We start from the raw sequence: 27,749 nt of genomic DNA, 5'->3' as shown, positions 1-27,749 counted from the left end.
CAGCACGAGGCTTTGGCCGTCGCGAGCCATCGCCTCAGGGTGGCGCTGCTGCCACCGCTGCCGCCTTTTGTCCGCTGCGCTCCCGGCAGAGTGAGACCCCGATCCCGCGTCGTCAGACGGCGTTAAGGCAACCCCTCCGGCCATGAGGGTGCTGGAAACGTGGTCTTGATGTTTATAGACAGAGCAGAATTAAATGGGACGTTTTCCTCGTTTGAGAAAGTTGTGGCCTGAGAGAATGACTGGTGTGATCGTGAGGGATGGATCCATGAGGGCTGGTAAGCCATGGGTCTCACACCTGGTCTGTGAGAAGAGCTGCAAGGTGGAACCTCTCAGCCATTGTCTCTTTGAAAAGGCACGGCAGGTGATGCTTTTCCTGGCTGGACCCTGTGTGAAATGCTGTTGGGAGATGGCAAAGGAAAGGTGCCTGCTTATTCAGATAACACTCGTGAGGGATAATCAGGAAGGGGAGCAGTGAGCATGACCAATGTGAGGACACTGCTACAATGAGAAGCAGCTGCAGGGGAGGACTTAATCAAAGCAATAAAACATGCTGTGGTGCTGTTAGCATTGTGTTTTGCTGAGGAGAAAATGGAGCTACTGCTCTCATTTTGTGTGCTAAGGAAGAAGAAGAGAGAGGTTGGTGGTGATGACTGCAGAGTAGGCTGATCCTCAGCACTTTCCTACAGAATTCTTGTTCGTGGAGGTTACTGAAGGTAAGAGGAAGCACGTTGAGTGTGCAAAGATGGGGTTGCCTTATAGCATTGCTGCCAAGTTATTAATGCGTCTGGTTAATTTTACAATTTTGAGTATTAACGATGGTTTAAGGTAAGGAAAATCAGCAAATTAGTTCAGTCCTGTTGCTAGTCTATAAAAAGACAGAAGCTGCTAGTACATAAGAAAGATACTTAGCTGTGGAATCTTGAAAAACTCATTCTGTTGGGTTTGTTGTTGGTGAGATTCCTTCTGTTTTGTGTTAGTTTTCCTCTGAAACATCAGGTGTTTTCTTTTGTCTGTTTCTGTTCTCTGTAGGATTATAAAGCATGATTAACTTCCTTAGTAGCTGAGTTTAAAGAGTGTGAGAAACTGCTCTTTTCTGAGAAACAATCTTACACTTAACCACATTTGTTCATTTAATTTTAATATAGAATGCTACTACATTCCAAACCAACCTTACTGTTGTTATGTAAAAGTAGTACAATTTTGCTCTGTGTGGCCCAAAGATGTAACATACTGTAGTAGAAATATTTACTGTGACTCAAATTCTGTTGTCCTTATTCAAAGTAATGGAAGAACGTTAAATGTGAAACATGCTTTAAAGAAAAGAAAATAACGTAACTTTTTAACTGGGATTTTCTCTTCTTGTGCGTGACGATCTTTGCCAAGGTATAAACCACGAGCATTTTGTTGGCAACTTACAAAGCATACCATGTGCAGACAACTACTGTTTTTAACAATTCTTATTTTAATGCTGAGTGATTCCATGATTGAAGAATCATGCATTGCAAATGACAAAAAAAAGGAAAAAAGAGAAAAAAGCTATGTATCATAATTCACAGAGGATTTTTAAGCTAATGGAGAAAATGGGTCAGTCATATAAACAAAAGAAAATGTAGGGTTTATGTGTGCTGTAGAATGAAATGAAATTTTGATATAATCTAGTCCTGTATAAAAGTTAAAAAAATTACTTGCTTTAATGTTCATTGATTATTGGCTTGAACAGACTTTAAAAGGTTTGTACAAAGGGAAGGATGTGATGGTAATCAAACTTCAAGAAGCTTGATATGTTGAAAATGGAAGAATTTGGTTAGTCTTCATTGTAGAACTCTGAAGATAGAGTCACAGAGTGAGTGCTGCAAGATCTTAAAAAGAAAATTTAAAAAAATGTTGTTGTGCAGTGAGTAGTTGCTTATGTTGTTGACTGTAATGAGGAGAATAATTGTGTTAACCCCAGCAAACTTGGCAGCCTTCTGTCCTGACTCTGAAAGTTTTCAAAATTTTTGAAAAAAGATAATTTTTGATAGTAATTGGAAAATTGGTGAATTTGATACACTTGGGATTACAAAATCCTTTTAATTAACTAGGCAGTGTTATTTTACTTACAAAACTTGTATATCTCTATTATCTGTAGCGGTGTGGCTGGTAAGAAACTGGTGAAGAGGGAACACGGAATGCATATTGAAACCTCTTATATCAAGGGCCTGAATGACTGTATCGATCTAATATATTTATCCAAATTGAAGATTTTTTTGTTTATTTTTTTAACAAGAGTTGGTCATCACAGAACAGTTTTGATGCCCAGCTGACCCCTGAACTGCATTGTCAGGGAGCAAGACCAGGCAGTGTTCCTGCTGTGGCCTCAGATGTTTGTTTGGAAAGACCATTGTTTCTGCTCCCTGCAGACTTCATGTATGTGGTTTGTCTGGGTTGTTTTTGTTTTTTATTTGGTCCCGTGCTGGTCAAGAAAATTGAATATTGTGGTTTTTAAATGCCATGCCACTGAATTCACCTCCTGTGCACCAATGATCTTTTACATTTTAGCCTCTAAGCTCCTTCTTTAATGGGTGTCAGGGTCAGAAGTACAGTGTGCTGGAGGAGTAAGTCTTTCAGGAATTCAAGATTCTTTCCATTTCAACACAATGGACACACACACACACACACACACACACACACACACACACGTAACGCTGACTTTTTTCTTCCCAGCTTAGAGGACAAATGATTTATCCTTTCTTGGAGTGTGAAGCAGATCGGGTAAATCTCTCTATCACATATGTACAAGTCCTTCTGTAAACGTTACTGCTGCTGCAAGCTATGGGTCAGATATTGTCTGAAACATGCAAGTATCAATAAAGTTCAGCTAGAAAGTATTTTATGTACGTTTTGGCTCTGACAATTCTTTCACCATAATAATACCTAAATCTGCAGAAGTTTAAGAGTTTCTTGAATTAGAGAAGATTATTTATTTAAGTATCTACTGTGTTAATCATGATTTATTATTCGGAGTTGGGAAGCAATCTGTCATTTTAAAACCTCATCCAATCTTCTGGAGTTTAGGACTTAGTTTGTGTTCTGTGGGTTGATTTATGGTAATGAGAAACACTCAAAATGTTATGCTTAAGGTAAATACTGAAATTAAAAGCTGCTGGTGAACTAGGAGTTCAAACCTGGATCTTGAGCATCTGGGTAATTTGCCTGAGCTACACCATGATATTTGATAGCTCAAAAATAGTCAGTAACTACTTCATGTGCATATATAGTGCTTTCTTAGTTGCATTCTTAAACATTATCACTTGGTATGCAAACACAAGTCTTCTATTCCATTGCAAAAAAGACTGAATAATAGGACTTTGAGGTACGTGGAAGTGTTTACAAATGATAGTTTCCTCATAAGCAGAGAATATGGCTTCCAGAATGGTGATGAAGAAACAGTTCATGGGTGTGAAAGTCAGGATGTGTACTTTACAGGCAAAGAAAGTTATGTATTACCAAAGTTTGTAGTTCCTTTTTTTTTTGAGACTAAGGTTTGCATTAATACTATTCTGTATGCTAATTTAAATGTAACTTCCACATTGAGAAGTATTCCTTTGCAGTATTCCTGTGTTTGCTGCCTGATCTCCTGATGTGTGCATTGCTGACACCTTTGACAGGCTAGTATTTGCTAAAATAGGTAGCGTGAGTCTTTACTATCTCACTTCTGCATTTATGTAATGAATGGTCAAGCAGCATGACACAGAGGACAGTTTAAAAAATCCATTTTTTCTTACAAGTATTCATTTGAAAGCCCTTTATTTCTTAAGGAAATTTCTGTGTCAGTTTTGTCAAAGTAGTTGACAGTCACTGAGGACGGGGAGTGTAAGACTTGAAAGAGTTTACGTTTTTACAAATTATAATATATTCTAGAAATTCAAGTACTGTGCATTGAATAACATTTAATTTTATAGGCTTCCAGTTTAAGAGAAACAAAAGTATATCTTGTGTTTCTGTGCTGGACCTAGTGGCAGAAGTATTTCCTAGTATCCTATTGTAGGATGGGAAATATGACAGACAAATGATTCATGTTGTAAAGCTGCTCTTATTATTGTGCAGAGAGACTTCTGGTAGGTACTAAAACCAGCTCTGCTCAGCTTTGTTCTTTAAAAATAGAAAATAATTTTAAAAATTAGTGTTATTACTTCTACAGTTACCAAGATAGGTTCTAGTTGCCTTTTGGAAATAGGAGTCATGCCTAGGATAAGAAGTTACACACGTTTCTTTTTTTACTTTGACTTTTCTTAGGCGTTATTTAAGTAAACTTAGTTTGTGCATCACAGAGGCATGCAAGGAGTGGCAAAAACATTTGTCTTCAACAGTGATGTCTGAAAGTTGTTTTTTTTTTAAAAAAAAAAAATCATATGTTTCTATAGTACCTAGGGTAACATTAAAATCTGTGGTTTTATTTAGTCTACTAGCTTCTAATAAGAATCTGAGCTGAAAAAATTCCTACTATAAATTTTAAAGGAGAAGTGATTGAAAACATTCAGGTTCTTGCTATACTGGTTAGATTTATTACAGAATAAACTGAATCCTGAAGAGCGGGTGTAATACTGCATTAGAATTGAGTTTGAATATTTTGGGGGAAAAAAATATGCAAACTGGTCTATAATGTTATTTCCTTTTCAGTTCTGTCATTAAACAGTAAGTGTTGAAGGAACATACAGCATCGTCAGCCTGGGAGATTCTTGAGGCACAAAGAGGTCTAAAGGAGATTAAGAAAATACTGCAAAATACTTGAAGCACAGTCCTGGTCTTTATTTTGTTCAAATAAAAGCAGAGCTTCTCTAAATTTCTCTGAGTTGAGCTGGAACAATGTGTGCATCCAGTGTATGTTATTAAGTTGGCATCTTTTTATCAACACTGTGGGACTTTCATTCCTTCTGCAAGTTAGAAGGACCAAATCTGTCAGTCAGGAGAGCTACCTCTTTGCTGCATATGAGGATAAGAGGATAGGGAACCACTGCAATGTAATACTTGAATGTATTGTTGTTGTGACTCGAAGAAATACTAACCTTAATCTGGCAGTCAAGTGTTATGTTAAGTATTGAGGCACGTTTTCAAAACAGTGAACAATGCATCCTTTACTTCCATGTCTAATTAGTGGCATCCTCTCTGCATTCTGTGGCCACTGAAGTTTCCAACCCAGTTCCCTTGCAGTTGTTGATCATACTTCTCGTACTGCATTCTGTCATCTGACTGTCCTAACATATGGCTTGTGACCTAGAGTAATTGTTTAGGATAATGCCCCATGTATTTTTTCCTGAAATTTCTTCTCCCTCCGCTGAGCTGTGATGCTAGTAATGATATTGATATTCCTATAAACTGCTCATCTAAAAACCGAACAAAAAAATAATCCCACACACCAGTGCACAGTACAGAGCACAAAATAGAAATGTACTTGGCTGATGTTTGTTTTCTGTGACTGATATTAAAGCAAAAGGGAGTCTTCAAGCAAAGTATTGGCAGGCTACGTTTCTACAGGATGTGTCTGCCAGCTGCCACGCAGAGTGCTAACCTTGCAGTGTGGTTAAATATCACACCTTCCCCTTTCACCAGCTGAGACTAAAATAATATTTTGTTATCTACTTAATGCTCACTGCCTCAAACACTATTCTTGCTTAAATAAATTCTCTCTAAATCATTCTTTCTCTTTTTGGAACATCTGGTATTTCTTATGATGAGTACACACAAAATGAGCTCATAGTATATGCTCCTGCATGAGCTGCTTAGTGGAATAGAATGGCAGGCAGGGTCAATTCAGGTTTCACCCTATGGAAGAAGGGGAAAAGCTGCTCATTAACCCCTCAGATACAGTCTTGTGAACTACACAGCTGCTATTGGTATGGGAATCAGAGACCATCCTGTACTTTGTATCACTTGACAGGACAAGAGGAAATGGCCTGAAGTTGCACCAGGGGAGGTTTAGCTTGGATATTAGGAAGAATTTATTCTCAGAAAGAGTGGTTAGGCATTGGAACACATTGCCTGGGGAAGTCATGGAGTTGCCATCCTCGGAGGTGTTTAAGGAAAGCATAGATGTGGTACTTAGGGGACGTGGTTTGGTGGGCAATATTGGTGGTAGATGGATGGCTGAATGAGATGATCTTGGAGGTCTTTTCCAACCATAATTATTGTGTGATTCCATAGTTTGTTTCTCACCTGATCTGAAACCTGTTGGACTGTGTATACGATGTTGAAGGAAATGAAATTTATTTGAAGATGCTTTTTCAGTAATTTAACTCTTCTTTCTCTCTTTCAGGGAGAGTGCTAAAAAGAAGAGGTGAAAATGTGGCCTTAGCATTGGGTAGTTTGTGATGTATTGTTTGTAACGTACAGTAACAGAAGCTTTGTTTAGTAAGCAGATGTGTAGCTGACTGTGTAGTAGTACAATCTCAGTAGCTAGTAATTTGACTGAGTCTCTCAAGTCTTGTTATGTGAAATGTCATGTGGAGGAGCAATGGAGTGGCTGAAAATAAAGCTTCAAATTTAAAGTACTGATGGACAATGATTCAAAACCCTGGGGAAAAATATTGTAATGCTACCTGGAGATAAGAAATTGTCTGTTTTAAAATACTGGCACTTCTATTTTTAGCTCTGTATTTCTCTCATCCAATCACAATGAGAGGAAAACGCATGACGCTACTGCTAATATGCAGCTACGTAAGAGCAAATAGGATAAATGTTACACCAAGATGGGTCCAACGTTTAAAAAAAAAATACAAGGGAGTGCTAGGACTGTTCTTAAAAATCTATCATCTGTCGAAAAATCACAGGTATGTATTGCGTGTCTGGCTGTGACTAGCTGACTATAAATGAAGTTCAGTTATGTTCTCCACTTTTGTGTGCTGTAAAATATTCATGCTCTTTCTTTAAATCTGTTACTGTTAGGAGCAATCTTTCTAGCTCCAAAGGTTGAGCTGCAGAGTCCTGATGTCTGGAAATCTGAGAAGTACATGCCATCTGGCTTGGCATATTGATTGCCTGTAGAGAGGCTACTCTTCAATTATAATATGAGAAGTTGAGAAGGGTGTTGTGGAAGAACCATTTGTTGTCCATAATAAATTAGGTCTTGATTTATGCTCATGCACCTGTTAGATATTAGGTTATTGCTGAAAGTACCTGCTGTACATGTGCATCCATGCTGATGTCTGCATTATTAACTTGCTTCTGTGTGTGACTTGGTTTTTTTTTGTTGTTGTTTGTTTTCTTTTTTAAAGAAGAAATGGCGTCTGCTTTGGGTTTTCTGTGTTTTCCAGCAACTAGTATCACGAAATGGAGAGAACTGTTTATCAGGGAGCAGGCTCCTAAACTTTGTGTGCAACTTTTTGGCTGTCACTAGCTGAAGTGGGTAGGTGTTACAGTTCTGCATCTAGCATGTGCTTAAGGGATGCCTGTCTTCAAGAAAAGAAGCATCTGCTTCTTACTTGCCTCTGCCTAAAGGCAGACAATTTAGTGATAAATTATCTAAGCCATAATCAAATGTATTCCCAGGTACCTGTATTGCTTGTCATGAAAACAAGGGCTCATCAGTGAATCAAAAATGTGAACAAATAATAAATCTTAATCAAAATTTTTCCAGCAAAGATGGAGCAAAATGACATGCAGTTTCACTTTTATGGCTAAGATCAGATCTTAAAGCTCTGAAGCGCAAGTAGTAGTTAGCAGAATTAAATATGAATGACAGTGATTCTGTAGTTGTACATACTGCTGTCAGTTCTCTGGAAAATAATGGAGCTCGTTGAATTTAATGCAATTTCTTACCTGTTAGAAGTTGAGCACTGTGTACCGAAGTACTTTTCAGGATTAGGAAGAAAATGTTCAGTGCTTCAGCGAGTAGACTCACAGGTTTTTAGTGTTGTAGTTTGTTGCTGGGAAAGCTGCTCCTGTTGATTTGAATAGCTGGTGGACGTTTTTAAAACATGAGTAAAATGTGATTTTCTTGCGTTAGAACTACTGAAAGCAGAGAACTAAACTGTTTTTCTTTTCCAGGACTTTGAGTTAAATAAATCCATGATTATTTTTGCAAGTTTTCTGTTTGTTTCAATACAATGTGCTCTACTTAGAAAATTTAAGTGCTTAATCTTCACATAGAGATTGTTTTACTTATTCCAAAAAAATGCTTCTTTGATTAAATAGTTAACTTCAATATTATTTTTTCTAAAACTTAATTCAGTGTTTGCAATATTTTTATTTCTTCATATTTTAAAAATGTATTAGCTATTAGAATATTTGGGGGGAAAATATAAGCTGTAGGGAGAAGAAAGTAAAAGAGACAAACAGTTTTGTTTCATTTCAAAGGAAAATGATGGAAACTAATGGTACAAGGCAGTTGCAGGATAAGTCTTAATCTTCTAACTCTACGATATTTTCAGTAGAAACTTAGAAAACAGTATTACATCAAAAAATATATTGGTTAAAAGGTGATTTATCTAGAGCACCCAACTTTTTTATAGCTCTCTCCAGTGTGTTTTTTTTCCTTCTGAATGAACAAGCACGTGTATCAAGGGTGGGCTAGATATGCCGGATTGTCTCTCTAGGAAATCAAAATAAGCAACTGCAAGACATTGCAAGGTCGTCAATAGCAAAACACAATGGATGAAGCTATATCTTTTATCAATGATTTTATGTATTATGTCATCATAGCAACGGGCCAAAAGAATGCTGCCTGATTTTTGTCTGGCACAACAAATTTCTTAATTGGTTACAGGTAGGTGTGTGGCACCCTTGGTGGTGTGGGTTTGAAATGCCTTTGCCTTTGAATTCCTTCAGAATTAAGCAGAGGCAGGCACAGTATTCGTATAGAAGACATTCCTTCCTTGTGCTGACTTCCTTCTGAATGAGTTAATTCTATGGGAAAGAAAGATGTCAGTGATTTATGTAATGGCTGCACATATGAAGGAGTACTACTCGCGCTGTGATCATCATTGAAAGCACAGAACAGTTTATACCCCAGCACATTTGCAGCGTCTTCAGTGCTCTCTAATGCTATTTCAGCACTTTGTGTGAAATAAACACAGTTTCATCAGTATTTATCCAAATTATCTTTAAATATATTACATCTTTAACATTTTATCTATGGGATACCAATTCCTGATTAGTTCCTCTAGGCACAAGTTGAATAATATTTTCAAGACCATCACAGTTAAAATTTTAACTAAAGACTTTTTTCTACTTTTCTTTTCCTACTCCACAGCATAAGAGTTAATTACAGATCTCTTTTGACTCTTTTCATGACTGCAAGACTGCCTGCTAACCTTACTGTGTCATAAGTCAGTATACTCACTGAGCTCAAATCCCCATCTGGTACCTTTTGGAATTCTGGCAGTAAATACTTCCAGTGCATTGCATTTTTTTCCACTCTTTTTCTGTGTAATCCGGAAGTGATTCTCAAGATCCTGATGTGGCTGATGTGTGTCAAAGTCCCCATGGGATCTGAAGCTCATTTCAGAAAATACGCTAACCTAAATGTAAAGGATTTGTGCAAATGGATTACAGTTCTTTACAAAAGTAGTCCTTTGCATCCCTGTTATTCTAATCAGTAGAATATGGCCCAGAATGCTTATGGTACTTATTAACTTGTTAAGGTGGGCCATACTTTCCTATCTAATCCCACAGAATGGATCATCAAAGTCATCAGCATGAAGAATATTAATCACAATCAGTTGGTAATGCTTCCTGTGCTTTTTCCTCATGTTTACAGTGATGTTCATCTTAAAGCTTGCTGCTTACTTCAATTCTTTGTGTGTTGTTTCTTGAAATGTAGGATTTATCTATGCATTCATTTTTGAGATTTACTGTCGTTTGCTATGACTTCAGAATTTCAGCTGCAGTCATCAAGTCCTATATGTCCTCTTCTCTTCATTTTCCTATACAGCAGTTTGTAAATACAGTCTTTTTGAAACCAGGAGGATTACTTGGAACTTTAAGATTTTGCTTGAAGGTTTTGCTGTGCATCTCTGATGACATGTTCTAACCCTTTCAAATTATTTTTCTTCAAGTTTGACACTTCTGAAGTAAAGAATGACTCTTCATATCTTGACTGATCTTCCAGGAAATGGTTTCCTTTAATGTTAAAAGAGAAAGATTTGCCGTTGCTGGCATATATATAGGTAAATAGATCATAAATAAAGCTCCACTCAGTCTTATCAAGGTTAAAGTACTCTGTTCAGGCATTTCTGACACATGGAATGTAAAATGGACATGACACAAAAGGGCCAAGTTTTCAGATAAAGAAAATTCCTTTTGCTAAGCGTTTAATGCTATCTTAAGAGGTTTTTATACACTGTTACATATATGGACAGCACATCATTTGTATCTCAGTGGCTGACACAGACATGGTCTCTGTTCATATTGAGCACGTGCATTGTGGAATTACTTCATGTCAATAAAATTCCTCGTTGCAAATTTGAGCACGGAACATTCTTCATATACAAGTGGAGGAAGACACATACTAAGAATGTGCTTGAACTTAATTTCTGTGATTTTGAAGAAGAGTTCTGCATGTTTTCTTTCTGCTTGCCAAAAATATGTATCTCAAACTTCTGGATAACAAGAAAGGCACAGATAAAATGCAGTTTAATGTCCCCCATCTGGTCATTGATGTAGTATGAGAGGAGTTCTGTACTTCTGATAGTTTGCTAATGGACCTTAGTATCCACTCTAAATAGTAGATCATTAGTAAAATCAGAAACAGACTGGTTGTTAGAAATTTTTGTTTTTACCAATACTTCTTTTTTAGAACATAGCTCTATATTCAGAAATCCCTGATATTCTAAGTTTGATACAACCTGTTGATCATTTCTATGCTTCCAAAGCAGTTTGAATGGTGTTTTATATTTTCCTCTTATATATTTGTGCACAAACTTTACCACAGCTGACAAGCATAGCATAACTTCCATGCTTTGTTCTTTGAATTGTATTAACTGAGTGACACTGTCTACCTTCCTTGAAACTGTACTCTTAGGGGGGAAAAAAATAAAAGTAGTCTTCACTACTCTTAGCTTCTGCAATCTCCTTTGCATATTTATGCGTACACTGAAGTGATTTGTGTGGAAATGGCAGCTTTAAGTTATGAATAGCCAACTTAGGAATCCTTCTCTTTAAGACAGATACACTTATAATTATGCTATCAAGGGCTAACATACGTCTGTTCAAAAAGAAGCTGGTGGGGAAACTTGATCAGGCAGTGACCTCTTTTGAGAAGAATTTTAATTATGTTTTTGGATCCAGGAGATTATCGTTTACTTTCCTGCTGTATGTGGAAGAAAAATAGTGTTGTTTATTGAATTTAAATGGTGCCAAGGCATAGATTTAACTTAAGTCAGCAATTGTCCTGCTGCAGCTTTATTTAAGTAGCAGCCATAGAATGCTGAAGGGGGAGAGACAATGGTGGCTGCTGTGTCAGAGGCTTCCCTCTCCAACTTTTTTGGGGGTGTACCTAATGTTTTCTATGGAGAAAACTGGAAATGGAAAGTTGTATCTTTAAAGATGCACTAAAGCATGATGGGAATGGCTGACTAAGAGCAGTACTTCATCCCCATTTCAAAGAGTCATGCCTTGCAGAAAGAAATCATCAGTATGTAGCTATCTCTCCACTCAAAAAAAAAAAAAAACACACCTTCTTTCACATAACTTGATTAAAGTTCATCTTTAAGATGTACAGTGTAGTGCAAAGAAAAGAATATGCCATCCAAGCAAATGAAATACTTTATCCTTCTCTAAATAAGAGCATTTAATACAGGCTACATTTTGTAGTTCACTTTGATTGTTTTTTTGCAGTTGGAATGTAGTCAGAAGACAAAACATACCTTAGGAAGCAGTCACTAGAACTAAATAGATGTTATCTGCATGTACCTGTTATAAATAGGCTTGAAACTGTTTGGTGTATTAAGGTAAGTGTGCAATGCAGTTACAGAAAATAGAGAAAATACAATTGAAGTATGTGGAAGGCAGTGTGACAGTGATGTCATTTTTCTAATGGAACACATATTCCAGTCCAGAAGAGCCAGAAGGTTGAAGTTTCTTGACTTTATTCTGCTAGAATGTGAGCAGTCTTGATGAAGTCCAAAAGAAGACACTGGAGGACTTGCTTGGAATTGTTACAGTATTTGTACAAATACTAATATACAACAGGTCAGCACCATATAGAAATGGTAAAGCTAACACAGAACCAAGCTAGCCTACCATGCTGGAAGCAGTATGGTATCATTAATGGGAGTCTGCTTCTCAACTAATGGACAGTAATAAGAAATAGGCCATTACAGCCCCAACAGGGAGCCCTCCCAAGTCCATCTCTCAGAAATAATGGGAAGTGCCATATGTAGTATGTTTACAGTGAAATGTGTCAAAATATTCATCAGCATCAGTCCCGCAATCTAGGATTGGCAGGAGATAAGACTAATCCTTTTGAATATTTTTCTCTTACAGAATGGACTCTCAAAAGTACTTTATTGGATTTCCATCATACAACTTGAACAGTCTAGCAATCTTCATTTTCAAGTATGCCTTGCAATCCAGTTGTATCTACTGGATGTACTGGTTCTGAGTATTAAATGATGGAAGAGGCTTTTGAGGAGGGAATGAACTATGATTATTTAATAATTTATTTTCTGGCTAGATTGAAGTGGTTTCTATTTTAATTTTTGTTAATAGCTATGTGAAATGCAGAAGTAGAATAAGTGTATTGGAAAGCAAATGGATTGTATTAGCTTTTAACTTTCTTAACATGTTCTGTACTTGAGTTGCATAGCAATAACTGTCCATGCAGTGAGAAATGACTGTTTTGCCCTTAGCAATGCAATTTTCTTAGAATATCTTTTTAAATTTTTATTACATATCAAACATTAATTTCACCAAATGTGATATCTTTTATCTAGAAATGCAGACTAGGAGGGAAGAGATGGGTGATATTTAAAAGAGGGTGAACTTCTCTTTGAATGGAAGGAGTTCAAAGAATCAGTGGAACTATATTGGATAATGATCACTGTTGGGGGCAAAGATGACATAAAAAAAAAATGCCAGTGTTCTGCAGGGAGATTACTAGAGCTCTGAATCTAACTCATGAAAATGAACAATGTTTATATGGTGATTTCTAGTTACTTTGCTCTATGTAGCAAAGCATAACAAGAAATGGTATCTTGAAACTATATGATTGATATGAATGATGCCTAATAAAATTCAGAAATCAAATGGAATAAATTACTGATGAGGATTACTAGTGGTTGGAACTAAGCAGTTATGAAGAAGTAGAACTAGCATTTGCAATTTGACTCATATTCAGGTACTTACCTATGTGAAAGTTGGGGAAGTTATCTGCACAGGAGGAGTGTTAGGCTATTTATATATATGTATATCGTGTGCTTGGGAGCTTTCTGGATTGTCTTTACCCAGCTTATTTAATTACAAAAGTACACAAGCGTTACTCATAAATTTCTTGTTGCGCATCCTATTCAGCAGCTCAAGCGGTAAAAGGAACTCGGGGACTTGAGGAGTAAAGTTTTACAGCAGTAATAGAACTATATTTCCTACAATGATCTCCGATTGTTTCCTATCTCAATGCATTCATTATAGAGGATTGCCAAGAAGACAGAGAACAAGGCGTTCTATTCTTCCTGTTGACTAGTGAAGATATATGGAGCTATGTGTGAATTAAGATGAAAGAAGTAAAATAATGAACTGTGGAGAAATAGAAATTCCTGTATTATTGGAGAAATAGAGGGGTCATTCTGTGAATCACAGATTATATGTGGTAATAATAGCTATAGTATGCTTAAAATTTTGGAACCTATTGTATTTCCCGTTTGGATGTAATTAAATACATACATCATTCTAACAAACCTCTCACAGCAGATTGTGAACTTTGGAAGTGGGGAAAGGAATTAATGGCAGTGTATTTCATATTGGTGTTCCCTCTGTCTAGCAATTCAATTATTTTCCCATAAAGAATTTACGCTTTCTACACAACAGATGTTGGTCAGCTTTTGAATAGACATTGCTGAAGGTGGAGTGAAAAATGATCTTCAGATACAATGAACTCAACAGCTATTACTTCTGATCTAAGAGACAGGCCTGATATCCTATTCCAAAATAAGAGGGGAAAAAGAGCTTGGACTCAGCTCAGTTGCAGTGCCAGAATATCTGAATGTAGGAAGGTAGTAGTGAAAATCTAACCTTTTTTGCTTTTTCAGTATGAATTTAACTCCTCTAGAATGATCTACTTGAACAGTCAGGAAATGGGCTTACGGAAAGCCTGTGTTTTAAATAATTGTGAGCTAAACCACATATGACACACAAAGATGATTTTTTTGTGCCAAGTGGTACACTTTTGAGAAGAAGACACTAGTTAAAAAACAATATATTCACAGAAGATCACTATTTTTCTTTTTAGAATCATTTTTGAGACAAAAAAAGTCTTTGTGGTAATTTGGCAAAGGTGAAGATATAATTAAATACATATTTTTTTGTTTTTAAAAAGTCTTTCTTTTTTGTTTCAGAACCCTATACTTGTTATTTTGTATGTACATAATTTTTAAGCAGTTTAGTTTCATTTATACAACTTGTTTAGTAGGAGGCTGGGGAAGGTGGGCTTTAGTTTTAACATGCTGTAACAATGTTCTACTGAAATTCCATTTAAAAAAATGGTGATATAGGCTTCACCTCTGCCAAATCTGCATAAATCAGAAATCCAAAATTAGTACACTATGGAATTCAATATTGAAATTAACATTTAAATACTTCATAGCTTGTATTGACTGAGGCATGTGACTTCTAAACTATTTATGTACATCCCTACCTTCATGTGTTAGATGAAGTCTGGGTGTAAGAATTACAGGAAGAAATCTGCTCTGTTTGGAGGGGCAACAGAGGAGAACTAAAACAAGAGTAACAAGCTTTTTGTTGTGTCGTTGGGTGAAGATGTTGTCAATTAGGCATTGCTGATGCTTATTGTGTAATAAATGTAGGCCTGTATTACAAGAGAAGCAGCTGGGCAATGATTTAAAAAAAAAAAGTTTTCATGTAGTGAGTGCCATTTAATAAGTATTAAAAGCAGTTTTCCAAATTAATTTAACCTCACAAACTGTGGAGGAAAAGTAGCTTAGAAACAGCAGTTCTGTTTATCTCTGGTACGTTCAGTGACTCCATAGCACAGTCGATAAGGAAAGGACTCCAGCTGTAAATCAGACAGTGCAAGTCAGATTGCCACCCCTGCTGCAACCCTGGAGAAAAAAGCAATTCCTGCTGCTGCTAGGTCTGTCACCCACTGAGGAACAAGGCTGAATATCACTTGGGTGCCAGTGTGAAATTGGAGCAGTTCTCCAAGCTTTATGGAATTCAGCACGTTGTATATTTAGTGTATATATTGCACTGAGATAGAACTAGCACCTGGTCAGTTTTAACTGAACAGGCTGAGAAATGCTACTGCTATTACCATGTAATAGCAAAAGCACCAGAGGGATAGCACAGTGAAAATTGTCTTAGGTTTGCATATTATTCTGTATTGTTTAGAATTTCTTAACACGGGCATACTCTCTTGCTTTTCTTTTGCCTAATGTTTCGCAGATTAATAGTTATGAGCGTGCAGTGGAATAGTATGCTTACTGAAAAGCAAATCAGCGAAGATCTTTGAGGTTTCTGATGTTGACATACACTGAAAGCTTAGAAATTAACAGCATCAATTTTCACATTAGTAGTAAACATTTGTGGGTTTGTTTTTTTTCCTGTTGGGAATTATGTCAAACAATAACGGGCACAATCTTAGAGCTGGATTTTGTACAGTAATGTCAAGGAGAGGGGCTTGAAATGTTCCAGCCTGTTGTGAAGGGACAAATCTGCCTTTTTTAGATTTTTTTGTTGCAGCAGAACTGGCGTGGGACCATTTGTGTGGGTGCATCTCAGCAGCAGCATGATGACCTATGTTTTTGTCCTATCTTCACTGGTAGACTGGAGAATCCCATCTTGTATGAGAACTGCTTTGAAAGCAATGCCTCCTATGTTGGCCCACAACATCAGAGGCAGCCGCTGGTGTTACGGCAGTAGAGGCTGAACCTTGCCACCAATATCCTGTTGCATGTTGTTGCCGTGTGACAGATGGCAGCAGAAGGGCAGTCTGACAAAATAGTGTTTGACATGGAAGTACATATGAAGCAAAGGGGTGTCACTGAATTCCTCCGTGTGGAAAACAGCGGAACAGTGGGTCATCCCAACTTGTGCAAATTTCTGTGAGCACAGTGTGCAGGCCTTGTTCATTGCTGCAAAAATGTATAGCTAGTAGTGGTGACTGTTGGAAAATAGTGCTCTGTAGCTGAGAATGTGCTCTATCAAACAGTGTTATTGTGCTCTTTGTGTCTGTTGTAGTTTCCATAGCAATAATAGAAGGCAACTTTTCAAGTGACATACATGTTTAGTGAAATATTACCAGGAAGCTCTTTGCTTTATTTACAGATGTAGTGACTATTATTTTCCACCTTTCTCATGTAAATAACTTCATATTGCAGCAATGTGCAAAAAATTCTGTCATGCCCATCCTTTAATAAAAATGCAGATACAGTTTTTTCCATCTCTAACTCAAGTTCTACAAATGTTAGCTTCCAGATGAAATTTCTTTGACAACTTAAGAACTAGACTCTTTTAATTTCTGAAGCTTTATGCTCCTCAACTATGCGAAGACTCGCTTTATGTCTGTAGCAGTAGTATTTGCTTCAAGGAAGTTTATCTAGCTTTTTAATTCAGCATCTGGTAAGTTCGGAGTATCAGATGTATTCTTCCAGGCCTGCTTCCAGTGGAAAACTTTGTTTTGCCATGTTTAAGTAGTGCATAGACCAGACTGGTGATCAACGTAAAGGACTTTGATTTGTCACTCTGCATGCTGTGAGTTCTTGTGCTTATGGCATCCTTTTGAATCATGATTGAAATGGGACAGTTACTATTCAGTTTGTTGCACATCAGAGCAAAGCTATACTCTGTTTACTTCTCAGTTATTCTCCTGTCAGAAAGAGAGCGAAGGGAGACAGGAAGCGTGGTTCAGCTGTCTAGCTGTACAGTCTGTGGTTGGTGGGCCTCTGAATTGGTGGGAAGTGCTGTATTCCAGCAGGTAAGCTTGCAAGGAGAGGTGTATTTATTTTGCAAAACTGTGTGCTAGGGTGTACTGAGAACACAACCTGAGGAAATTTAATAAAGCTGATTATGAATGAGAAGATAGAAGCTGATTTCATAATCTATCCACTGCTGTGTTTTCTTTTCCTCTGTAGCTTACAGCTCTTTTCTTGTCGATAGGCCTGCACTATAATGTACGGCCTGTATTTGATTCTAAAATATCTGTTGCTCACACTTTAGATTGCTAAAGCTTTCTTATTCAGCTGTCTTGATGCACTATTTAGAGGGAGCGAGAACTGGAGTGCGACTGGGTTTTATCCAAGAAATTGGGGCATTAGAAGGATATGGCACACCCTGCTCTTGGATTATGCTGTTTCCGAGGTGTTTTTGAATAGACTTGGGTTGTATGCACATGTGATTGCAGTATAACAATGCCCTCCACTTGAGTGCTGTGGCTTTTTGTTTTTAAATAAAAATTATTACTCTACATTCAGAAAACAATTTCTTTCAACACATAATGCAAGTTTAACCCTTCTTGGCATTTTTTTCACTTGGCTGTGACTTTCTTTGTTTCAGCTAAGCGGTCTATTTAATGCCTATAGGTTAAGCCAGTTTCTCCTTTCTGTTTCAGAGGGTAGCCTCCAGATCTCATCAGTGCCATCAGCAAGGTTTGCTTGAAAAATCTTTCTCATTTCTGTGAGAGGTTTCACATGAACCCTTACACCAGGATAATCCAGAAGTGTTGCACATATCACTGCTAATGAAATGCAAGTGCGTGCATTCTGATTAAGCAGTTCCCATATGGGCTATATGCACACAATCCCATGACATCTATGAAGTTACTAAGAATCTCTCAAAATGTTTAAAGTATTTTTTATGAACATTAAAGCCATGATAATTGTGGCTCTGAAATGTTTCTGAATGCCCATAAAAAATGCAGAGTTTAAGTGAAAACACTTGGAAAAAATAACTTTGCAAGCTCTAAAATGCGCCATCTGGTGTCAGAGGAATAAAGCAATAAACTACATTAAAATGTAAACTTTGTTATGCTAAAACTCAAGGAAAAGGGAGAGGCTGAGAAGGTGAATTTTAATTGTAATTTAAGTTCATTTTTCATTCTTGAATTTACTTTTTGCATTGAATAATCTTTATGTACTAGACTTTTCTGTATTTCCTATTGCACTTTTCTTTGCCTTCTACAGGCAAACTAGGTTTAAATTTTTGATTATAGTCTGTCTGATTTTAAAATATCCTGATTACGTTGTGTAGATGCACCATCTCCATTTGTGGTACTTTGGCCTGATTAAATCAAAGCTTCAGGGCATGAGGCCTGAGATTGCTTCTTGCTTGTTTAATTTGGGCGATGAGCTAGGAAATGAAAACCGAACATGAGGGAGACTGACTTGGTGTTGAAGAAACAAGTTTGGAATTTGTTGGATTTCGTAAAATTCAGTTTTTATTGTAGTACCATGGTTTTCCTGTGTAATTATAGTGAGTCATTTGGTATCTGGTTCTTCATCAATTTCCCAACGATGGTAGTGCTGTCATTTTTTTTGTGACTCAGTGGAAGAAATAGGATCTTACAAGAACATCTGGGGTTGCAGTTTCACTAAACACAGAACAGATGTGGTATACCAAATGCTCTAAGAAGTAATCACTGCAAACAGTTGATGAGCAACCTTCAGCCATCTTTTCTACGAGTTGCTGGATCATTCTTAAACATAAAATGGTTTTAAAATTTATTTTTAAATTGCATTCAAGTGACTTGCACTGAAAGAACAAACATTTCCCCATATTTTTATTGGATCACTGGAAGTGGCTAATGAAGCCTAAACACAAAGGTGTTGCAGCAGAGCGGATGTGTCTCTCATCTGTCCACTGAGAATTGATACAGTGAGCGTTCTCTCTGCACCTGAGGTCAGCTCTGGGTGAAGCTGCGCTATGGCAGTATAACAACCAGGAGGGTTGACAACTGCTACCCTGTCAGCAGCACACATTGATTAATGTCCCCTGTAGAAAGAAAGTTGTGAGGAGAGTGGCATAGGGACATTAAAGTCATTCTTCTTGTCAGAAGTAAATGCTGCATGGTATTCTCTGCCCTTCTCAGTGTTTTGCAGACTCATGTTCTTACAGATTGAACCAGTTGCCTTCTGTTTCACTAATGTAGGTCTATAAAAATGGAATTTCATGTCATATGAAACACATGGGAGAAATAAAAAAAACAAACATGAACCAAAATGTTTTGCTTTTTTAATTCCGAGAGCAATAGTAAAATAGGAAAGAAAGCAACATGATCTGGCTCAAATTCAGCAGGCTGAAGTTCTTACAGCAGTTACCATCGAGCTTACTGTTTTTTGAGCATAATTATCACTGGTTTTTGCTTTGTTTGTCTTGCTCAGATTAAAAAAAAAAGGAGGGGGGGAGAAAGAAGAGCCTTTTTTTTTTCCCCAGAATGAAGATGCCACTTCATAAACTGGTCTCTGTTTTATAGAATTTTGATTGGATGAATGGTTTAGACATATCCATTGCATTCTGTATCAGGTTCATATATATTAGCAAACCTTAATAGAGTCAGATACCGCTTACGTTTTTCATAATGTTATCATCTACCTCAGAACAAAGAACATACAAAGTACACTTGTATTATATTTTGTATTTGTTTAACAGATGTTGATTAATTTGACATTTATTGGTAAAGTAATACCAATTAGGTGCTGTTCCAAAGTCCCAGACTATAGAGTTTTTGAAAGCTAACTTAAACTGATGACATTTCAGTAAATGCTACTGGGGACTGAAATGAATAGCCTAGAAATTACAGCAGAGTTTATTCTGTGTACTACATTAAAATTACTTCAGCTTCTGAGTTCTCCTCAACTAGTGAGAATACTGAATGAGATCATTTTATATTATTCTCCTCAAAATCATTCCTTGTTGCCACAGTAATTAAGTGGGCACGGAATGGCAATATACAGTGCAGTATACTTGCAGCATAATCCAAGTAGACCTGTCTTCTAAGACAGAGAACAAACTATTATTTATATGTATTTATATTTTTATATAAAAATTTCTTCTCAAATGCAGTTCTGCACTTTTTTTGCTGTACAAGTCTGCCTAAATCTTGTTTCACATGCCTGTGGTTTAACTGGCCCTTTAAGAAGCTTGCAGTAAATTGCAGCATTTTGTTGTGGAACACGTACTGTGGGGATAGCTGTTAGCTCTTGATAGAAAATAACATAGCTCCCTGTATTTGTCAGTATTCTTGTCATTAAGGTCTCATCGTAGCTCCTCTATGCATGATGGAGGAGCTATGATGTGCTTTTTGGAAACAGTTTGCACCTTTAGGAAACAACTCAGCGCATTTTCAGGCACAAGGAAGCACCCTGAGGACAAGTTTTCATGTTTGTGGTTATCAGGAAAGCACAAGATTTGAAAATGTGTATTATAGGGTAGCGTCGTCCCAGCTACCCTTGAAGTTCAAGTGGCAACCACTAGAGATTCAGTGAGCTGATGGAGGAAGCTAGTGGCTTTTGTGCTTGGTCCATCTGTTCTATCAGATGCATGTAAGAAGCAAATGAACTTTCAGGTGTTATGGGCTAGCCAGATGGTCCTGACTGTGTGTCTGTACCAGGCTGAGTCATCTCCTTCTTACGGATCCTTTGTGCAGGAGATTTCTCATGCTCTGTGCTGTATTTCAAAGTGCTTATCATCTCAGTTAATGATTTTAAGTGTGTTCATAAATAACAGAGAATGTCACTTAATAACTGAATCCTGGCTATTTGCTACACTGGGCTTTTATTTTCAAACTGTTTCTTCACAGTCAGTGTCTGATTCCTATAGGAGGCTTTTGTTTTTTTCAGGTAAATCCTGGGGACTAGAAAACTTGGTCCAAACGTGGTGGTGCATCAGGTCTTTATTCCCAGCGAACTAACCTCTGTGGCTGGGCTTTGCCTTCTCCAATGCATCACTATCTCCTTAATTGCTTGGAGCAGTACCTTTTCTGATGTGCCAGTAGGAGATGGGGAGTTGGCAATGGTAGGATTCTGCAGAGACTCCCTTGAGGCATCAAGAATGAAATTCAAAATATTTTGGCTTTAATTTGCATTATCTGTTCAAAAGTGTTTGGCAAGGAAAAAAAATCTAGACATCTTTCTGCACAGCTTGACATTACTTTGGGGATTTTCTGTTCTTTGTATGTTTTAACATATTTGCAGATTTTGTGTGGAACAGATTAGAACTTTCTGTCTTCTTAGAGTTCTTGTTACTATTTTTGTGTTGTTTCACTTGAACACCGATTAAAAGTAGTTTATTAATATATTTGCAAATAAGTGAGTTCAGTGGTGTTTAGGATGTCCAAATCAGTTGTCTGTGATTACTTAGTTCACTAATGAAAGTGGCTGTGAGCATAGGGACAACTGTAGATCAGCCCAGAGGCTTGTTTCACTCTCTTCCTACCCACTTATGTGACATGTTGAGAAAGTTTCACTGTAGTCTGTTACTGACTGACCTCCAGGAATTCTAGCTGAAGGACATCCCTACCTAGATATGAATTCTGTGTGTTGGTGACTCTCAATGTTTTTATTTTCCATTAATTTGTCCAGTTTGCCCTTGAACTCTTTTAAACTTCTAATGTTCTGTGAAAGGAGCTGTAGGGTTTTGCTGCCCTTACATTAAAAAAAAACTATCTTCCTGTTTTTGTTCTGGATCCGTCTTGTGATTTCACAATAGTTCTTGTGTCAGGAGGGACTGTGAACAATCTATCCCCACATATCTTCTTGCTGTACTTCTGCCAGAGAGGAAGCACGAGTGCTAGGCAAGGCTTTTATCTGTCCATTTCTCAGTGAAAAAGTATCTTTACTTGCTCCAGGCTTTTTTAAGTTTCTCACCTCTTCTCTTACTCTAGCTCTGCCTTTTTACTATCTTCTTCTATAATCTTCTATGATTTTTGAGGTTTATCTCTTCTATCTTCCAAATTATGATTGTTATTTTTATGTGTTTGTGTACTTCATCCAGAACTAATTACAATAATGACTAAAGTGACACTGTAAAAAGAATATTTAAAAAAGCAAAACAAATACATAATTGAAGTAGCTTGGAAAATTTGTGCACTGCAACTAGTTCCTTTTAAAACAAAGCTCAAGATAAACTGAGGTACCCTATAGGTACCTCTGGACAGCTCTTTTTTAATATTTCTCCATATAGTACTAAAGGTTTAAACAAATTACATTTTCTACATTTCAGAAGTAGAAACTGAGAAACAAAACCATGGTAAAAGCACCCATATGAGAATATTATCAGAAACCATTGCCAGTCAGTGAGTAATCTTAAACAGCTAGTAATATGCTATAAGCTGCCCATTATTTTTATGCAAGATAATAGACTCTTAATGATTTGGAATGTATTTCTTAGGTTTTTTTGTCCTTTAATATATCCAGGGAGAAGTGATCTATACCAGTCAGAAATTTTTCCTTTCTCAGATCTGACTATTATTTGCAATAAATTTATTCTCGGCAAATATAATTTCACCCAACTTGGCTTTTGTCAATTAGCTTTTGACAAATAGCTTTTGTGTATGAATTTCTGCAAGCTGTAGCAAAAACAAAACTGCTGGGACAGGTGTCAGAAATCTCAACCATCTGCTGTGCTAATAACCACAAGGTTTGGAGCACTGCGCTGAAGATAACAGCCATTAGGAACAGGGCCATTATCTCACTGTTGTCCTGTACCTTGATACGCTTCTCATTCCAAACGCGATAGTGAGAACCCTTGATGCCAGCTTGCTTAGAACTAAAGCAAATCTTGTCTTTGGAAATTGTGAAGCTACCTTGAAATGCACCTGCAGGCTTTCTTTTTTTTGAAATGGGAGCTGGGGGCTGCCATGGATGGGGGAGAAAAGCTTCCTGTGTTAATCTAGCTAATCAGAATTTATAGCCTGCTCTTTTTTCATGAAGAATTATTATATATATTTGTATCATTATTATATATATTTGTATCATTTTGTCTTTTACACTTTTTCTTCTGACCAGTAAGTTGGGTGAATGAAGGCTCCTAATTATGCTGTATTATATTATTTCTGCACAGTAGGTTGTTGTGTAACACAGACCGTTGTTCCAGTGAGAATAAAGTGAAGTAAATAGACCTATATGTCAGAGCTATCACCGACATCTGTTCACTTTTGAGTGGGTAAACAGAAAATAGTTTCTGAGTTTCAGTAGTAAAAGCTGTACTTAAATTGTCAGCTTCTTCTAGGAAGTATTTAATATTCTTACCTTTAAATTTACACTTATGCAAAAATCTGATTTTCTTATTAATGGAAAAAATGTGTAAAGGATAAAATATTGGAAGATTACCAGCTATTGTGTGAGAAATTAAAACAGTGTTACACAGGTAAAAGGATGGTACCCTTGAGTGTGTCAGATTGCATCAGCCTTCAATGTCATGTGCTCCTAAATGTGAACTTGTTATTTACTAGACAGTTTGTTGTTGCTACGTAGTATAAAATGCTGTTGCAGACTAGCTGTCCTGCTTTGGCATTCAACAGAGAGAAGCCTTGTACTGAAGTTTGTGTGACTTGATTAATGGAGACCTGAACATTTTGGCAAGAGTTATATGGTCTGTATAGCAGCGATGCTAAACAATCTGAAGTCTTCATTGGGGTTTCTGGTCCAGAGCATTAATAAATTAGCTTTTAAAAAAGATTGACATCAGAATCAGATAATGAAAGCAATTCAGTGAAAATCTGTAGAATATAATTCAAATATAAGCTATTACAAGTCTTGTTTGACTGTTAGCGAGAAGTATAGCAAGCATTACCACTTGCTGTTCTAGCATAACATCGAAGTAAGGTCAGTCAGTCAGCTGGTATTCACGAGAGCACCAGACAGCCATGAATCAGTTTCAAAAGCAGATGGTGAGGTAACATAAAAGAAGTAATCAGAATAGCAGAGGGCATTTTTACAGCCAGCCCACTTAGTCTTGTAACTCTAATTGAAAAGCAAACAGAGAAAATGCTGCTAGGAGTTACTGTAACTGCTACTGTAACTATCATAGACTAGACAGGATATGTATTATATAATATACTAGTGCATCCTACTGATAGGATACTAATTGTTTATAGTATACTGTATATAATTTTATATTTTTTAAACAGGCTAGATGGTAATGATTCAGTAAAGCTGTTTATACCCATCGAAAACCAAGAGTATTCAGACCATAAAAATAACCTCATGTTAGTTCGTTCCATTGGCAAAAAAGTTTGTATGAGCAAATTTGTGGAAGACTGTTTATGCCAGTGCTGTGTGTTGCTCTGGAGTTGTAGCCTTCCTGCCCATTGAGAAGAAGGAAACTTACGGTAAGTCATTAGGCAAGCATCTGGCACCTGAGAGGCTAAAATTCTCACACACGCTGCTGGTGACATATTGCAGTGGCTGTTGCTGAATCAGAGCAGCATGTTGCTCAGCACACATTAGAGGCCCACCTGTATCCTATAGTTGTGGAATGCATGGTTCTTACAATTCTGACTTCATAATTTTCTCATCTCACTCAGATCAGATTGTGCTACTTATTACTTGTCTGTTAGTCGCTAGTCGTGGCCAAGACAGTGGTCATTCCATTAGCAGGCAGACCATTCATTCATTCATGTTAATATTCTGTGGGCTTGCTAGTTTTTACGTGGTGGTGGTTTTGGTTGTTTCTTGTTTCCCCTCCACGTTGCTTTTTAGGATATTAACAAGTATTTGGACATGGTTGGAAATACGTTGCTTTCTTGATCTGTACTATCGTTCATTTGTGGCAATGAGGGACATGGTTTAGGGGGCATCGTGGTGATGTGTTAATGGTTGGGTTAGGTGAACTTAGTGGTCTTTTCCAGCCTTAACGATTCTATGATTGTCTGGTATTTTATTCCCGTTTCTCATTCATTTCAAACAATCTTTGCTTCATTTATGCTTTAGTTGCCAGTGTTAGGGAATGTCAGGTTTTTCTTGGTTATTTATGAAGCTTGGAGGGTTTTTTTTCTGTGGTATTAGTTAATCTTTCAGTTCAAGATTTGAGTGCTACACCCTAAATTCCTGTTCTGGTTTGCTAAAAGCTGATCCAAGACATGATGTTTAAAGCAGTCGTCTACTTTATCAATGCCTCCTAGCAGAGTGTTTGAAAGGACTTGGTCTGTTTCTCAAAAATCATAGCTTGCACATACTTTAAAAAGCAAATTAAAGCTTTCCTTGGCTTCTTCTGTCAGTTCATAGCTGTACCTTTCCTCTTGTCCTCTAGTGTGTCTGACTACAGATTGAAAAATTGATGAAAGAACAGTAACTAAGTCTATAATTGAAGCCATTTGCCATGAGAAGAAAAATATTTCTACTTATGACAAGGTCATGGAATATAATTATTCTGCCAATTACTTTTATTTTTAAACGGAATACTGCTATTTTTTTTGCCTGATTTTTGACATGAGAATATCATGTTGGTTAGGTTGTGCTAGCTGTAACAGCAATGTTATTTGCCAGCTTTAAAGAGATAAATGCCCATTATGTGGAATCAAGATATGCCTCATCTTTCTGGCTTCAATATTATTTTTACTGCTTATTTTATTTGCTTTCTTTAAAACAAGTGGGCCACCCTTACGGGCAAAAATTCCACTGAATTATAACTCCTCTGTGGGGAATAACCAACGAAATCTGGACTCTTACTGGCATCAGGTTTCAACTGATGTAAGCTGTAACAAGAATTGTCATTTTTACATTGTTTTTTTTGTCCTGAATTTGGAATTTGATAGATTAGATAACCTTAGCAGAGGTTATCTGTCCTAAAAGAGAATGTACACAGTAGATCATTAGTATGGCTCTTCTCTTACAATCCTAGTTCATCTTCTAGGAGATGACTGCTTTAGGAAGACTAAATGAGATATATACACTTTTTACATAGAGGCTAGTTTCTGTGAGAAATACCATTGCTTTGATTTCTTTTCTTGTCCTATTAATTATTTTCTTCTGCTACTCTTGATTTTTAAGTATAGTGCTAGACACATCAGTTCTTTATGTTTGAATTACTCATTAAAAAAGGAGTTTGAATTGTTTCAAAATATTAGTGCTGATATTTTATTATGCATTTGTTAATAAAAACAGATTTTTTTAAATGTTAGTTGAATTTTACTCACAAAAATTCGGGACAAAAACCATACATATGTTTTAATCTTTAAAAAAAAAACAAAACAACGCATTTTCAGCCTGACCTGTATATCCGTAACTGTAGCAAACTGGAAGAAAAAGTCAGTGATGCTCATAATCCTATGGCTACTCCTTCATTGCGAGTAATCCTGATAAATTTGGGGGGCAAAATCCGCTGTTACTTTTCTTCCTGGTAACAGTGATACTTAGCATATTGATAACAACCTATGCTGCAGATGCAGTCTTCATATTTAGTCTGTAAAGACAAATGGATAGTGCTTGGAGCTATTGTACTAGCAGTGGAGTAACGGTGAGTTTCAAACAAGTCTTTACAACTCTGATAGTGAATCCTGGAGAGCCAGCATCGGATTCTGCCTTTCACAGAAAGGACTGTTGTTTTTTTTTTTTTTTCCCCCCCCATCTCATTCTCCCTGGCAATATACATGTCATGCTGACAGATAATGAAAAAAGAAATAAAAAATGTCTTCAGAATCTTCAGGGAAAAAAATTAACAGTGGGAACCTTAGTATTCTAACAACTTTAAAAGCACTAGTTACTCTCTGATTTTGAAAAAATGGTGTGCATATGGATAGCTATGATTTCTCTGATGCTGTCATTGACTCTCAACTGCAGAAGATTGGAGGCTTTTGAAGGGTGCCTTCTTGTATTTGTGAACACACTGATTCCCAGAGATAAAGAAAAGCAATCTGAAAAAGTGTTTTTTTTTCTGTTTTGTAATGCTTTGAAAAGCATTTTTCTAATACTTTTGCTTTTACATTTTACTTTTTTATTTTAAAACAGTACATAACTCAAGGTATAGTGCTTTTGTTTTTGAGGAAGGTTATTTGTCTGTGCTATAATAATATAAGGTTGATTTATAGGTCAATGTACTTTACAGTTGTTATGGCCAAGATCTCTGGTGTTCCTCCTAATCAAGTGAAGACAGACTTGTGAATGAAAGAAATAAACTGAGGCAGGAAAATGGAATTTGCCCCCAGATCAATGAGATAATGGCACAGGAACAGGATTCCTGTCTCATTTAGGTGTCTTTTATATGCTGTTTTGATAGAATGGAGAGAACAGAACTTTGACATGATGCCTCTGACTTCTTTTAGATTACTGCTTCAGGAGAAGCTGATGTACCTACTTTTCTCTGACTGTGAAAGGAAGAGACCAGTTCAGACACAAATCCCTCAGAGTGGCTCCATTCTGATTTGTCTCAATTCCCAGTCTGGATAACTGGATTTTCTATCATCTCTTCATATCTGGGGCAAACTTTAGCCTGGTATTTTCTTGGCTTATAAATGTGTGAACCTCTGGAATCTGTTTCCCCTTTTCAGAAGAGTGTTCCATATCCTTGTTGTGAAGTAGCTTGTAATGATTTCAATCTGCAATCAGAAGGCAGTAACAATTTTTAGTATAGCAAAATGACTGAAACAAACAGAAAACAGAGAAAATAGA

General features: G+C 36.9%; 1 long non-coding RNA gene across 1 annotated transcript; it reads left to right on the top strand.

Annotated features, from left to right (window-relative positions):
* LOC110398402 lies at nucleotides 57-27,749 on the top strand. The gene is made up of 2 exons (XR_002438365.1): nucleotides 57-713; nucleotides 27,404-27,749. It is a non-coding gene; the product is annotated as an uncharacterized LOC110398402 (long non-coding RNA).

Source organism: Numida meleagris, chromosome 4 (genome assembly GCF_002078875.1).
Source record: "Numida meleagris isolate 19003 breed g44 Domestic line chromosome 4, NumMel1.0, whole genome shotgun sequence".
In the NCBI taxonomy this organism is placed as follows: domain Eukaryota; kingdom Metazoa; phylum Chordata; class Aves; order Galliformes; family Numididae; genus Numida; species Numida meleagris.
This window is presented reverse-complemented; position numbering and strand designations above follow the sequence as displayed.